Raw genomic sequence first — 16148 nt, forward strand, 5'->3', positions numbered from 1 at the left:
AAAAAGGTTGACTTTGTATATAATATACAAATGGATGAAGGCTATTGCTTAACACAATGTAAGCCGCCCTGAGTCTTCGGAGAAGGGCGGGATATAAATTCAAAATAATAAATTAAAAAAAAAAAAAAACATCTGAAGCAGGGGTGAAATCTAAAAATTTTCGCTACTGGTTCGGTGGGTGTGGTTTAATTGGTGGGTGTGGCTTGCTGGTAAGGTGATCAGGTGGGCGTCGCCAATAACAATAAATAATAAAAATAATAAACAAAGTACACTAAACAATAAGAGGTACCAAAACCCAACTTTCACACTTTACACACAACACAACACAACACAACACAATACAACACAACTGACTCACGCACAATGTAAAAGCAGCTGCACTTCACACAAAATGGCCCCTGCAACAAGCAGGAACCTCACACAGCCGCATAAAGCTCAAAAACCAACTTTCACACTTTAAACACACAACACAACTGACTCATACACACACACAAAATGCCACGTACAGCTTTGTGAGACTTTACGTGTTTGTGTAGTTAGAGTGAAACACTATGAAAACACACCAAATCTCAGAAAGCTGCACAAATATTTTATTTTATTATTTTATTTTATTTATATTTTTAGATAAAAGCAGCTAAATTTAAAACTTCCTTAACTTTAAACTGCTAATGTCTAAAAAAAATAAAACTCCTAAAAAAAACCCCAAATTAACTATCTTTTAAAGCTCCCCCACCCCCCACCAAAAAAACCCCAGTTACCTACCCAATTCAAGGGACAAGGCAGGCAGATTGAGTTGCTCACCGATGAGATGGATTGCAGGCAGGCAGATTGAGTTGCTAGCTGATGCCTTGCAGCTGCCGAAGCAAGGCAGGAAAAGCGAGCAAGCCCGAAAGAAGCAGCAAACTGCTAAGTAGGCAAGTGGGGACTGGGCGATTGAATGGGCATGGGTGGTGGGGGAGGGATTTTTGCTACTGGTTCTCTGAACTACCTGCCCCCCATCGCTACTGGATCACCCGATCCGGTCTGAACCGGGAGCATTTCACCCCTGATCTCAAGGCAGAACAAGAAACAGTGGATGGAAACTAATCAAGGAGAGAAGCAACTTAGAACTAAAGAGAAATTTCCTGACAGTTAGAACAATTAATCAATGGAACAACTTGTCTCCGGAAGTTGTGAGTTCTCCAATACTGGATGTTTTTAAGAAGAGATTGGACAATCATTTGTCTGAAATGGTATAGTGTTTCCTACCTAAGCAGGGGGTTGGACTAGAAGACCTCCAAGGTCCCTTCCAACTCTGTTATTCCATTCCATTCCATTCCATTCTATTCCTCAAAAACAACATAAAGCAACCCAGCCAAAGTTCAGTTCTTTGCAGGTAGTCCTCGACGTACGACCATAATTGAGTCCAAAATTTCTGTTGCTAAGTGAGACAGTTATTAAGTGGGCTTTGCCTCATTTTATGACCTTCCTTGTCACAGTTGTTAAGTGAATTGCTGCAGCTGTTCAGTTAGTCACATGGCGGTTAAGCAAAAGTGGCTTTCCCGTTGACTTTGCTTGTCACAAAAGGTGACCACAGGACACTGCAAATATGAGTCATCTGAATTTTGATCCTATGACCATACAGGTGCTGCAACATCTGTAAAACAAATCAATTTTTCATCGCCATTATAATTTTGAACGGCCACTGAACAAATGGTTCAAGGACTACCTGTTTTTGAGGATACTATACAGACAGAATCTTGCCAGACTAAACCGGGGGTCTCCAACCTTGGTCCCTTTAAGACTTGTGGACTTCAACTCCCAGAGTTCCTCAGCCAGCTTTGCTTGAAGTCCACAAGTCTTAAAGGGAACAAGGTTGGAGACCCTTGGACTAAACTATAATATATCTCCCCATGATAGATATACCCTGGGAGATTCTTGAAAGTGACTGTCCTAAATCTCTTCCTCTTCCTAAAATCCATCTCTGGTATATGTTGTGATTTAAGAGGTAAATCAAAACAAAGAGTAGACCTTTTAAATCCTTCTTTTTGCCTCTAAGATTGTTAAAGATCAAAAGAACATTTTCTTACCAATTTGAGATGGAAACAGATAAAAATGGCACAATGATCCCTACAATCCTTTGCAATGAAACTGCCATGTAAGCAGCGGTGGTATTCAGCCGGTTTGGGCCGGTTCAAACTGGTTCGAGTGAACCGGTAGTGGCGACCTGCAGGTATGAGTGAAGAGACTCATGACTAATGACGCATTTGATCTCTCCTAGGCTCAGCCTGGTTATCTCCTAGACCAGGGTGTCAAACTCAATTTTATTGTGGGACACATCAAGGTTGTGTTTGACCTCGGAGGGCTGTGGTGTTGTCTGTATGTGGCCAGAGGGTGGGCGTGGCCAGGGTGGGTGTGGCCATGGCAGGTGTGACACAGGACTGTACCTCCACAAACATGGTTTTATACACTTATAAAAATAGAGAGGTGATTGCCATTGTACAGGAATAATGGTAGAATTAAACAAGTTGGAATGGTGTAAAGTCGGGACTGCTCGGTAACCACTCCCGAAGGGAAAGGGTAAGGAAAGAGGAGTAAAGAAGGAAGAAAGTAGGTAGGCAGGTAGGTAGGTAGGAAAGAAGGGAGGGAGAAGAAAGGATAGGAGGAGAAGAAGGAGGAGAAGACAGAGGGTTAGAAAGGATGGTAGTGAGAAGTGGGAAAGAGGCGGGGAAGTAGGAAAGCGAGGAGAAGGATGGTGGGGAAAGTCGAAGAAGGATGAGAAGGGTAGAAAGGATTAAGGGAGGGAGTGGCGGTCCAGCAGCCCTGATTGAGTATAATTTGAGTATAGGATCGATTGTTGGATAAGTGATTGTATTGTACACTGGTCAAATTGTGGGAATTATTATGGAAAATAAAAAATTTTGCCCTGGAAAGGCTCCCATCATTTGGGAGACTCTGCACGAGAAGCAAAAATAAAAAAATAAAAAAATAGAGAGGTGTACATTTCTGTGATTTTGTTTTTTTAATACTTGCTGGATCTACTTGATCACCGTTATGAGAGAGAGAGAGAGACCAGATCAAGAAACTGACTCCATAGGAAGACTAGAACTATAAATGATTGACATAGGCTACAGTAGCAGAATCCTGCAAGCCTGAAAGGTAAAATATTTTACCTCTCCTCACTTTTATAACCTTCTGAGTCAAGAACAGAGCACTGGAGCACTCTGGAAGCCAAAATGGGTCATGGGGGGGCTGTGCCCCATTTTTGCTAGCAGAGCCACCATGGGCCATTCCTTTGCTATTTCCAGGCCAGCTCGCGGGCGAGATCTAAGGCTGCTGCGCAGAGTTGGGATTCACTTACCTTCCCTACCGGTTCGCAAATGTGAGTGTGCACACACACGTGCTTCGCTCGTATGCGCCACCGCTGCGCATGTGCACAGCCTTTTGTGCATGCATAGCAGTCACGCATTACGTCCTGGCGGGTGGGTGGAGCCTCCTGCAGTCGCCGCTACCAGTTCGTGCGATACGGACAGAATCAGCTGAATCCCACCACTGACCCCGCGGAACAAATCCTGCCCGCGGGCCTTGAGTTTAACACCCCCGTCTTAGAGTAATATTCTAAGTGTGGCCTCACCAGTGCAGTGAGTCTTTGTGCGGTCCGCACAATGCTCACTATGGATGACTTACAGAATGTTAGCTTGTTCAGGCAAGACATTTTTCCCTTCCTGGGGTTTGCTCTCAGCTCAATTGTCTTCTCACATTTTAAATTGTCCCTGTTGATGCTCATTCAAGCGACACCTCCCCCCCCCCCCCGCTTGCTTTGACAGTGAGGCAGTTTTGCAAGGTTGCCTGTCTCATTGGAACCCACCCCCTGCAGAAATGGTCTTCTTTACCTCCCCAGAAACCCATAAGGAAAACACCTTTGTCAGCCACTAATTGACAGCTCCGTCTTCCTCCTTAACACTAATGGGCATCCCTGCTAGACTTCCTGTTCTCTGCTGCACACTTTAGTGAAATGCATCAATGGGTCAGATGCAGCATCTATATTATGCTGCTGACTGTATGCCACTAACATAAAAGTGATGCTCTTTGGATAGGCAGATCAATAGGCTCTGTGCAATGGGAGTACGTATTACATATTGATGTTCCGGTTTCGTTGTGTTAACGTTTAGGTGTAACTAAATATACATTCACTATCCTGGTATTGTTTGGCTCAACTCTCATTTCTCCCTCCTCCCCTTTTCTCCTTAACTATTGCTTTGATCATAGCTGGCTAATTGTGTTTGGTCTGATTGTGTAACGGTATGCGCAAATTATCTTGGGAGATGCGGACAAGGAGACGGTTGGATAAGAGACAGCTTAGCTTGCAGCAGGAATGTGGCTGGGGCAAGTGGCTGAGAAGACACCCTCTCTAGTTTCCTGGGATGTAAAAGAGATGGGAGGAGAGATACTGTAGGACAGTAACAGCGAACCTTTTCGACATGGAGTGCCAAAAAGGGAACACTCGTCAGGGCCATGACCAGGAAGAGGAGCTGCCCAGGGGCATGCACATGATGGATAAGGTACTTCCAGTTTCTGGCATCTACATGTACATCAGCAAGCAAGTCTTCCGGTTGCTGCCGTGCATGCGCAAGTGCTGATCAGCCGGCCAACACGCATGCTCACACTGGAAAATGGAAAACCAGTTCTTCTAGTTTCCAGGACTGCCGCATGCACAAAGACCAGCTGATCGTCGCATGCACATGTGCACCAGAAACCCAGAAAAGGAACGGGCGACACTGCGCGTGCTAGGCGACATGGCTCCGAGTGCCACTTGGGGCACATGTGCCATAGGTTAACCATCACAACTGTAGGAGATGATCAGGCTGAACCTGAAGGAGGAGTCAAATGCATCATCAGTCATGAGTTCCTTCACACCCACAAGAGATCTAAGTCCAGACCAGATTGAATTCCTGTGACTCTTATCTACCTGTTCTGTCCTCCTTCACCTCCGTCCGAATGATGGCTTAATTAGCCGTCACTATCAGCTCTGGCAGCAGAATAGCCAGCGTCTGCCAAGAGCCTCCATTATCTTCCACGACGCTGGTGAGTCATCTAGAAACAAACTTCAGCTCTCAATCCGTGGATTTGCCTATTACAAAGAGACACACCAGCTCTTGCTGCCTTTTATATCCTGTGGGGTGTGGCTCCATGACTCAGCACTTCCTAGGCCTGCCCCACCCTTGCTTCTGTTGTTCCCTCCTCTCCTGCCTACGAAACCAAGCCTGATTGTTGTCAGCTGGATCTGCAGGCATGGCCTGGGGGGGGGGGGAAGAGTCAGGGGAAGGAGGCCTCGTTATCTCTTCCACCTGGCCTGCTTCTGGCTCCTGGAGCTGAGTCAGGGAAGCCGGTGCTCCTGAGGTAAGTCCTGACGAACCTTCCCCCTCACTTTCCAAGTCACTTTCTGGCAGCAGGCCCGGCTCCAAGTCACTTTCTGGCAGCAGGACCGGCTCAGGGGGTGCAGACACAACACTACCGCTAGTTTGCTTGGGCTGTTAGTAGCTCAGATTTTTGTAGAGAGCTTAAGCTTGCAAAAAATCTTTGTACCAGGGGTGAAATCCAGCAGGTTCTGACAGGTTCTAGAGAACCGGTAGTGGAAATTTTGAGCAGTTTGGAGAACCGGTAGCGAAAATTTTGAGTAGTTCAGAGAACTGGCAAATATCACCTCTGGCTGGCCCCAGAGTGGGGTGGGAATGGAGATTTTGCAGTATCCTTCCCCCAGGAGTGGGGTGGGAATGGAAATTTTGCAGTATTCTTCCCCTGCCTCACCCACCAAGCCATGCCCACCAAGCTATACCACGTCCACCAAGCCACGCCCACAGAACCGGTAGTAAAAAAAAATTGGATTTCACCATTGCTTTGTACCCATTTGAACTGATTTTCCTGGTGCTTGACAGATAGATTGCCAGACTTGCAAGATGCTGTTTGTGTAACCTGACCATAAAGTAGAATTAGCTCATTTTTTGGCTATGTTTCCTGCTGGTATACCTCGCAGGGCTGACAGACCCAAGCTAAATGTAATTAGACCCCAGGAGCTGAACAGCATGGAGAACCATGATTTTCAGATGTTGGTAGGAGCAGGGATGAGCTGCCAGATGGGATGGAGGGGAAATGCATTAACAAGAGTGAGAGAGGGCGGAATGAAAGAGGGGAGGGGCAGTAAAGTGGGATCCATCAAGGTAATGCCCTTTCTTCTCTTACATTATTTATTTTCAAGCTCAAGTTACTCAAATAACAGAGTTGGACAGGATCTTGGAAGTCTTCTAGTCGAACGCCATGGTCAAGTAAGGTACCCTATACCATTTCAGCTCTCCAATCTCTTCTTGAAAACCTCCAGCGATGGAGCACACACAACTTATGGGTGGCAAGCCATTCCACTGATTTATGGTTGCAGCTCAGGAAATTGAAGTTAAAAGGGTGAACGGTTTTCAGGTCTTCCTTCCTATGTTCAGGCATTCATGGGGTTGTCTATTTTTAACTACAGATCCATTGTTGTTGTTAGTTGCGAAGTCATGTCCGACTCATCACAACCCCCATGGACAATACTCCTCCAGGCCCTCTTGTCCACTACCATCTTCTGGAGTCCATTTAAGCTCACACCGACTGCTTCAGTGACTCCATCCAGCCACCTCGTTCTCTGTCGTCCCCTTCTTCTTTTGCCCTCAATCTTTCCCAGCATTAGGCTCTTCTCCAGTGAGTCCTTCCTTCTCATTAGGTGGCCAAAGGATTTCAGTTTCATCTTCAGGATCTGGCCTTCTAAAGAGCAGTCAGGGTTGATCTCCTCTAGGACTGACCGGTTTGATCGCCTTGCAGGCCAAGGGACTCGCAGGAGTCTTCTCCAGCACCATTATTCAAAGGCCTCAATTCTTTGGCGCTCAGCCTCTCTTACGGTCCAACTTTCACAGCCATACTTTGCAACTGGGAAAACCATAGCCTTGACTATACACACTTTTTTAGTAAGCTGTCTAGATTTGCCATAGCTTTCCTCACCAGGAACAAGCCTCTTAATTTCTTGGACTATGACTATGGACTACAGATCCATAGGCAACATCAATTGTCCAAATGGCTCCCTTTCCCCAAAAAACCTGGGTAAGTTTGATCAGGAGTGAAATGAAGCTACCTTAGACCATCATCCTCTCTCTCTACAAAGCTGCGGGGGGGAATTCTCACCCCAAACACCACCTGGACTACATATTGAATTCTCAAAATAATATTCTTCCATGTTTTGTGAATGAAGTCAACCTGAAAGGAAGACTGGACAGCACAAATGGAAAATGGTACTAGGGAGGAAAGTCAGTACTGTACAGCTAGTGGAATTTGGGCTTTGCCTAAAGAAAAGCCTCCTCAATTTTTTTCAGAAAAGGAAGCCATGTAAAACTGGAAAGACTCTCTAGGAGTAGGCCATTTGTGTCACTTGTCCATAAATATTTGACCTTCAGCGTCATGGAGGAACGTGCCTAGATTTCCCACTGTACAGTTTTACTGCCAATTGTGGAAAACATATGGCCGTTTCCAGCTGCCGATGCCGTTTTTTTTCAGGATCCCAAAGAAATAACTTGATATGTATCCTACTTATTGTCATTAAAAGCTTCCGTCTTTATCTCAGTCCGGAACCTGTAGTTTTCTCCATTGGTTGAAAGGGTAGATTTGCTAGATCTCATGCTTATCTAAACATATGGGAGACATGACATTTGCCCAGCGAGAAGTTGCAAGTTCAAAGTTTGGTGGTTTTCAAAAGACTGTTAAAATCTTCATCTTCATTTTCATCACTAGTTTTTTTTAAAATTTGAATTCATATCCCGCCCTTCTCCGAAGACTCAGGGCGGCTTACATTGTGTTAAGCAATAGTCTTCATCCATTTGTATATTATATACAAAGTCAACTTTTATTGCCCCCAACAATCTGGGTCCTCATTTTACCTACCTTATAAAGGATGGAAGGCTGAGTCAACCTTGGGCCTGGTGGGACTTTAACTTGCAGTAATTGCAAGCAGCTGTGTTAATAACAGACTGCTTAGTCTGTTGAGCCACCAGAGGCTCAAAAGAGTGGTTTGTTAGTCTGCTGAGCCACCAGAGGCTGGAAAAGAGTGGTTTGTTATTGTTCAGTCACTAAGTCATGTCTGACACTTTGTGACCCCATGGGTCATGCCAGATCTACCCTGCCCTACACTGTCTCCTGGAGCTTGCCAAATTCATGTTCATTGCGTTGATGACCCTATCTAACCATCTCATCCTCTGCTGTCCCCTTCTCCTTTTTACCTTCCATCTTTCCCAACATCGGGGTCTTTTCTAGTAAGTCCTCTGTGTTGTGACCTGTTGGCCACCAGCCACTCCAACAACAGAATCAGAGGAGAAGGAGGTGTGGGAGTCAGGGTCAGCATTAAGGCAACCTGAGAGCTTTGAGGGGGAAGAAGGAATGGAGTTGGCAGAGAGAGAGAGACAGAGGCGGAGGCTGGGCCATCCGTCAGCCCATAGTTGGAGAGTCAACAGCCCTCAGGTCTGGAGGTGGCTGATGAGGAAGAGGAGGAACAGCTGGGTCCAATGCCTGATGCGTGGATGTGCAGAATGCAGAGGAGACGAGAGCAGTGGAAATCAATGGGCCGATCCTTCGGACGGAAGAGCCACTGCTGCTAACAAAGCCCCACTCTAGTTCTGGGGATAAAAGGCAGGGGGTAGAGATGAATAGATGTGGCAGACAAATATTTATCTCCCTGCTGGACAGACTTGTTAGCCTATGGTGAAAGAGAAACTTTTTGCTGGGGCTGCTGGCACTCCTAATAAGGAATCTTTGAGTTAACTTCAGAGGATTTCTTGTGTTTGGGGAGCTGGGTCAGAAACATCTCTTCTCATTAGGTGACCAAAGAATTTGAGTGTGAATTTCAGCATCTGTCCTTCCAAGAAACAATCAAGATTGATTTTTTAAAAAAAGAATTGACTTACTTGATCTCCTTGCAGTCCAAGGAGAATCTTCTCCAACACCAAAAGAGTGATACAGAAGTGATAGGAATGAATGAATGAATGAATGAATGAATGAATGAATGAATGAATGTGTGAATGAATTGCATCAGAGTACAGAGATATTCAATATTTTTTGGGCATATTCTACTTTGAGGGAAAACTCAAATATAGCTAGTCCTTGACTTATGACCAGAACGGACCCTGCTATTTCTGTTGCTAAGCGGGACAGTTATTAAGTGAATTTTGCCCCATTTTGTGACCTTTCTTGCCTCAGTTGTTAAATGAATGATAAGTTAGTAACACGGTTGCTAAGTGAATCCGGCTTCCCCATTGACATTGCTGGTCAGAAGGTCGCCAAAGGGGATCACATGACCCCGGGAACTCTGCAACAGTCATAACCGTGAGTCAGTTGCCAAGCCTCCGAATTTTGATCGTGGGGATGCTGCAGCAGTCGTAAGCATGAAAAACGGTCACAAGTCCCTTTCTTCAGTGCCATCGTAACTTCAAACGGTCACTAAATGAACTATGGTATGTGGAAGACTAACTGTTCAAGTAACTGGAGATCAGATTTTGTTTAAACTATTTCCATGTTCTGCGGGGAAAAAATACGTAGGGGTTGGTCAGAGGAAGGATTCTTTCAAAAGTCCATCACTTGTCTTGTTGCAAAATGTTAAGATATTTACATTTAGTAGCTGGGACAGTTAAGTGTACGATGGGCCAGGGAATACGGTTGTGGCTGACAGGTTGTTTGGAGAGCGCTGGGTCTTGCGTGAGGCAATCTGTGCTGTGATTGGTTGCCGTGGGTGAAAAGGGGGAGTGTCCCTTTGTTTTCCCGCCGTTTTCTTCTGCTTGCTCTCTTGATTGTTTGATTTTACCTCATGACACTCTGTTGATTGTTTGATTTTACCTCATGATTTTACCTCATGATAGACTCCTGACTATCAGATATAAATGTTAAATATATTTTGTTCAAATAAAACTAGTAATTCATGTCAGTTTCTCCCACTTCATTTGGACAGCAGATGCGTAATTCCTTTTCTTTATCTCTTTTCTTCATCTCCAAAATTCTCTTTTTTTTAAATCTCCGCAGCTGAATAGAGAAATCTATAGAAATGTTGTTTTTCTCCCCACTTAAAGGCCCCTTGGGTTCTTTATATATTTAATGCATTTATATCACTGCCCATCTCATACACAGGACTCTGGGTGGCTAACAATTAAAACAAAATAAAAACAGGGTAAAAAAACAGAACCAATAATTAAAAACATAAATAACATAGTAGCATAAAAAGCAACCAAGAACAATCACAACATCTCTGTTGAGATGTTGAACCAGAACATCTGGGGAATAGGCCAAAGTAGATATTTTATTGTTGATCATCTATATTAGTTATAGTAATGGAGTTGGAAGGGACTTCGGAGGTCATCTAGTCCAACCTGCTGCTCTCACAGGAAATCTATACTATTTCTAATAGATGGCTGTCCAAGCTCTTCTTAAAAGCCTCCAGTGTTTGGGGCACCCACAATTTCCAAAGGCAACTTGTTCCACTGGTTAATTACAAGAACGTTACCAGACATTCTTATATTACAAGGATGTTGCCAGACTGTTTTATGTTGTATGTTGTATGTATTTTACAAGAAGAATTCTCCACTCCTCTGATCACAACAAAATACCTTATGCCACCAGACTTGAAATTCTGGATTTAGAAAATTTAGAACTATGCTGCCTTCGGCATGACCTGAGCATAACTCATAAAATCATCTGCTACAATGTCCTTCCTGTCGAAGACTACTTCAGCTTCAATCGCAACAATACACGAGCACACAATAGATTTAAACTTAATGTGAACCGCTCCAATCTTGATTTTAGAAAATATGATTTCAGTAACAGAGTTGTTAATGCCTGGAATGCACTACCTGACTCTGTGGTCTCTTCCCAAAATCCCCAAAGCTTTAACCAAAAACTATCTACTATTGACCTCACCCCATTCCTAAGAGGTCTGTAAGGGGCGTGCATAAGAGCACAAGCATGCCTATTGTTCCTGTCCTATTGTTTCCTTTCGTTATATTCAATTTGTGTGGTTATTTCATGCTTATACTTATATATATTGTTGTGTTTGACAAAATAAATAAATAAAATAAAATAAAGTGTTCTAAATTGGAGTACAACTCATCAAAGAAAAGTACCTTGGACAAAATCGTTTTCTTCAGGATCCTGCTAACAATGTGCTAAACTAGTGTTTCCCATGATTTATTTTGCACTATGTTTAACTACCTGTGTGAATGCTTATTTATTCTAGTTGTGAATTCAGAATTCCAAGAGACATTAAAATGTTGGTCTGCAGCCATTCAAGATACCTTTGGAATTGATACCAACCAGCGGCCCTCTAAAACGCAGGGCAGTGGGACTCAATTTAGCTTTTACATGGATTTATATAAACTAACGGAAGGTGCCAGCTTTGGGGCAGGTTTCAACCAGCTGAAAACCATGAGTAATATTTTTTTAAAAGATAGAAAACATTATTCCCAGGCAGGACTTCATGGAAATTACAGATCAGGAATGGAGTATCTACATGGAGCGTAGAAAGTTATAAAGACAGTTCTTGTGTTACAAAGTAGAAGTAGGGAACAGAGGAGGAGGAGGAAGAAAGGAAGAGGAGCAGCAGCCCAGATAGAATACAATAAATAGAATAGAATTTTTATTGGCCAAGTGTGATTGGACACACAAGGAATTTGTCTTGGTGCATATGCTCTCAGTGTACATAAAAGTAAAGATACCTTCATCAAGGTACAACACTTAATGATGGTCATAGGGTACAAATTTAACACTTAACGATACAACACTAAATGATAGTCATAGGCTACAAATAAGCAATCAGGAAACAATCAATATCAATATAAATCATAAGGATTACCAGCAACAAAGTTACAGTCATACAGTCATAAGTGGAAGGAGATGGGTGATGGGAACGATGAGAAGATTAATAGTAGTGCAGATTTAGTAAATAGTTTGACAGTGTTGAGGGAATTATTTGTTTAGCAGAGTGATGACCTTCGGGGAAAAACTGTTCTTGTGTTTAATTGTTCTGGTGTGCAGTGCTCTATAGCGTCGTTTTGAGGGTAGGAGTTGAAACAGTTTATGTCCAGGATATGAGGGGTCTGTAGATATTTTCACAGCCCTCTTTTTGATTCGTGCAGTATACAGGTCCTCAATGGAGTATATTTTCAGCCCAATTCGAGATATATCTACATAGCAATAGCAATAGCACTTAGACTTCTGTACCACTTCAGAGTGCTTTAAAGCCCTCTCTAAACAATTTACAGAAATGGCATATTGCCCCCAACACCTTGGAAGGATTGAAGGCTGAGTCAACCTTGAGCCTGGTGAGATTCGATCTGCCAAACTGCTGGCAGTCGGTGATCAGCAGAAGTAGCCTGCAGTACTGCATTCTAACCACTTTGCCACACAGTGGCATGGAAAGTAATCCCATGGAGTTCAATGTAGTGTCTTTCATGGAACTCTTTATTCTAGAAGCAGCTACTGAGCCAATATTTTTTTTTTTTTAAAAAGAATCTTAGAGGGGAAATTCACTTGAAAATTATAATTAAAGAAAACTAACTTGAAACCAAAAGGAACCTATGTTTGTAGTAATTCTGAGAGAGATGGGCAGTTCAAAAATATGAACAATAAGTAAATACATTTTTAAAAAATTCCTCTGTCTCCCCTCTCCACTCATTGCCCATCAACAGTTATCTAGATTGCATTTTTTTGTTGCTTCTGGTTGTTGTGTGGCTTCTCTCTTTGAATAGAATAGAATAGAATAGAATAGAATAGAATAGAATAGAATAGAATAGAATAGAATAGAATAGAATAGAATAGAATAGAATTTTTTTATTGGCCAAGTGTGATTGGACACACAAGGAATTTGTCTTGGTGCATATGCTCTCAGTGTACATAAAAGAAAAGATACCTTCATCAAGAATCATAAGGTAGAACACTTCATGATAGTCATAGAATAGAATAGAATAGAATAGAATAGAATAGAATAGAATAGAATAGAATAGAATTTTTTTATTGGTCAAGTGTGATTGGACACACAAGGAATTTGTCTTGGTGCATATGCTCTCAGTGTACATAAAAGAAAAGATACCTTCATCAAGATACAACATTTACAACACAAATGATGGTCAATATATCAATATAAATCATAAGGATTGGTGTACTTTTAGCAAAATAACAGGGATGGAAGGGACCTTGGAGATCTTCTAGTCCAGTGATCACCAACCAGTGGTCCATGGACCACTGGTGGTCCATGAGAAAATTTTGGTGGTCCACAGAAAAATTACTTTCATTTTTTATATTGCACTAAATACTATTTATCTTTTTTTAAAAAATCATATTAGTGGATTTAAAATTATGAATTTAGTGGTCCGTGTGGTCCGAAAGGTTGATGACCCGTCCAATGTCCTGCTCAAGCAAGACATCCTATAGCATTCCAGACAAATGGCTGTGCAATTCCACCTTGAAAACCTCTCGTGTTGGAGCACCCACAATGTTGTGACTCGTCCTCCCTCCATTCCTCAGCCAGGCCCCTCCTGTCTCCAACCGGGCTTTTTATCAGACTCCGAGTCTGATAATGAAGATGAACGGACTATCATGACTCCAGCCCCTGGCCCTGGCCCCATGCCCGGAGAGGATTCAAGGAGTGAAAGGACAAGCCCAATAAACCTCACTCAGCCAGGTGATGGAATTAACCGGGCCTACTCCCTCTGACCCCTCCCTTTCCCAGACGCTGACAGCAGATCCAGCTGAAGACAATTCAGTGTGGGTGGACCCTTGCTTCCGGAGATCTGAGAGGCGACGCCAGCAGAAGGAAGGGTGGGACAGGCCTGGATAAATGCTGAGTCATGGAGCCACACCCCACAGCCTATATAAAGGACATGCTTTTGGCATTCCAACCTTGAGTCAAGCGAAGTCTTATCTAGTTTGCTGATATCGGACTCTATCGCTGAAGTCACAACTTGGACTCCTGCCTGCCCTGATAAACCTCGAAGGAATTTGGCAAGCTGCAAAGGCTTCGTTGCCAAGTTTGTTTGTTTGTTACGGACTTCCTTGACTTCGTTCATCGGAGTGGGGGTGGGACACGACACACAACTTCTGGAGGCAAGCCATTCCACTGATTGTCTTCAATATCAAGAAATTTGTCCTTAGTTCTAGCTTGGTTCTCCCCTTGATGAGTTTCCACCCATTGCTTCTTGTCCTGCCTTCAGGTGGTTTGGAGAATAGGTTGTACATTTTATAATGTAGAGTCTCTCTTAGGTTAAATTTTACTCCTAGTGACTGCATAGCAATGTCTATGCACCTTTCCAGGAAATAATAGAAATTGTTTCTATTGTTTGGCCATTGTTTCTTTCCTGTTTTTAAACTTCCCGTTCTTTCTTCCAAATTTTCTGGTGGTTCTTCATCCCCGTTCCATTCCAACCTAGCCCAAGACTGTAAACTTTTTTCAAGATCAGCCAAGACCCATCCACCAGGCATGTCCATTTATGATGGAGAACTTGTTAATGATGCATAGTATTACAAGGACAGATTTCAAAAATAAAAATGTGAGAAAAAAGTGGGTGCGAAGTAAGTGTAAGAGAGAAAAAGAGGGAGGAAGAGGTATCAGGTAGGTCCAAAAAAGCCACAATCTGTTTAAAAGCTACATCAAACAAGCTACAATCTGTTCAGAACGGAGCTCTAAAAAGCTATAATCTGTTTACGCCTATTCCAGTCAGTCTGGGAATCAGTGCTCAATGTGTCCCCCTAGCGAGCACTCCAGATATCTGGCAATTTCACTCTAAGGAAGCATTTCCAGGGGAAAAAGGAAATTGTGTCTGGGACATTCCCTACCTCCCACTTCACTTCCTACATCTGTGAATCTCAATCTCTCTCTCTCTCTCTCTTCCTGTCTCTCTCTCTCTTCCTCTCCCTCTCTCTCCCCTCTCCCCTCTCTTTTTCTCCTCTCTCTCTCTAAACAAGTCTCTTTTTCTCTCTCCCTATCATATCTCTTTCTTTCTCACTCTCCCCCTTTCTCTCTCTCTCTCTCTCCCTCCCTCCTTCTCTCTCCTCTCTCTTTCTTGCCTCTTTTTCCCTCTCTCTTGTCTCTCTCTCTCTGTGTAATATCTCTTTCTCTCTCTTGTTCCCTTCCTCCCTTCCCCTTCCCTCTCTCTCCTCTCTCTTTCTCTCCTCTCTCTCTCTCTTCCACTTCCCCTCTCTCTGTCATCTCTCTCTCCCTTCCTCCTTCCCTCTCTTCTCTCCTCCTCCTCTCTCTTCCTCTCCCTCCCTCTCTCTGTCATCTCTCTCTTCTCTCCTCTCTCTCCCTCTCTTTCTCCATCTCTCTCTTCCCTCTCCCTCTCTGTCATCTCTCTCTCCTTCCTCCTTCCCTCTCTCTCTCCTCCTCCTCTCTCTTCCTCTCCCTCCCTCTCTGTCATCTCTCTCTTTCTCCTCCTCCTCCCTCTCTTTCTCCATCTCTCTTCCCTCTCCCTCTCTCTGTCACACCTCTTTCTCCTCCCTCTCTCTCCTCCTTCCTCCTTCCTCTCTCTCATCTTTCTCCACCCTCCTCCCCTCTTTCTCCTCTCTCTTCCTCTCCCTCCCTCTCTCTGTTACATCTCTCTCTTTCTCCCTCCCTCTCTCTCCCTCCCTTCCTCCTTCCCTCTCTCATCTCTCTTTCTCTCCACCCTCCCCCTCTTTCTCTCTCTTTCCCTCTCCCCCTCTCCCTCTCTCTGCCACATCTCTCTCTTTCTCCCTCCCTCCCTCCCTCTCCCTCCCTTCCTCCTTCCCTCTCTCTCATCTCTCTTTCTCTCCTCCCTCCCTCCCACCCCACTCTTTCTCCCTCTCTCCTCATCCCCGTCTTCCAGGTTTAAGACTGCTAGACTGGTGGCAGCAAAAAAACAACAACAACAACAACAAAACAACCCCAAAAAACTGCGAGGCAGGGTTGGCCCTAGAAATTAGCATTGCTATCTACGCCCGGCTGAGAATGTGAGCTAATCTCCTGCAGCAGAGCCGTTAAAATAATTGATGAATGTGGGCTGGTGTGTCTCAGGAGTGGAGGAGTGGAGTGGGGGGGGGGCGAGAGGAAGGGGCGGAGGGGGGGGGAGGAGGTATTGATTTCACTCCGGTAGCGTCAGAAT

This window comes from Ahaetulla prasina, chromosome 2 (assembly GCF_028640845.1).
Source record: "Ahaetulla prasina isolate Xishuangbanna chromosome 2, ASM2864084v1, whole genome shotgun sequence".
In the NCBI taxonomy this organism is placed as follows: Eukaryota; Metazoa; Chordata; class Lepidosauria; order Squamata; family Colubridae; genus Ahaetulla; species Ahaetulla prasina.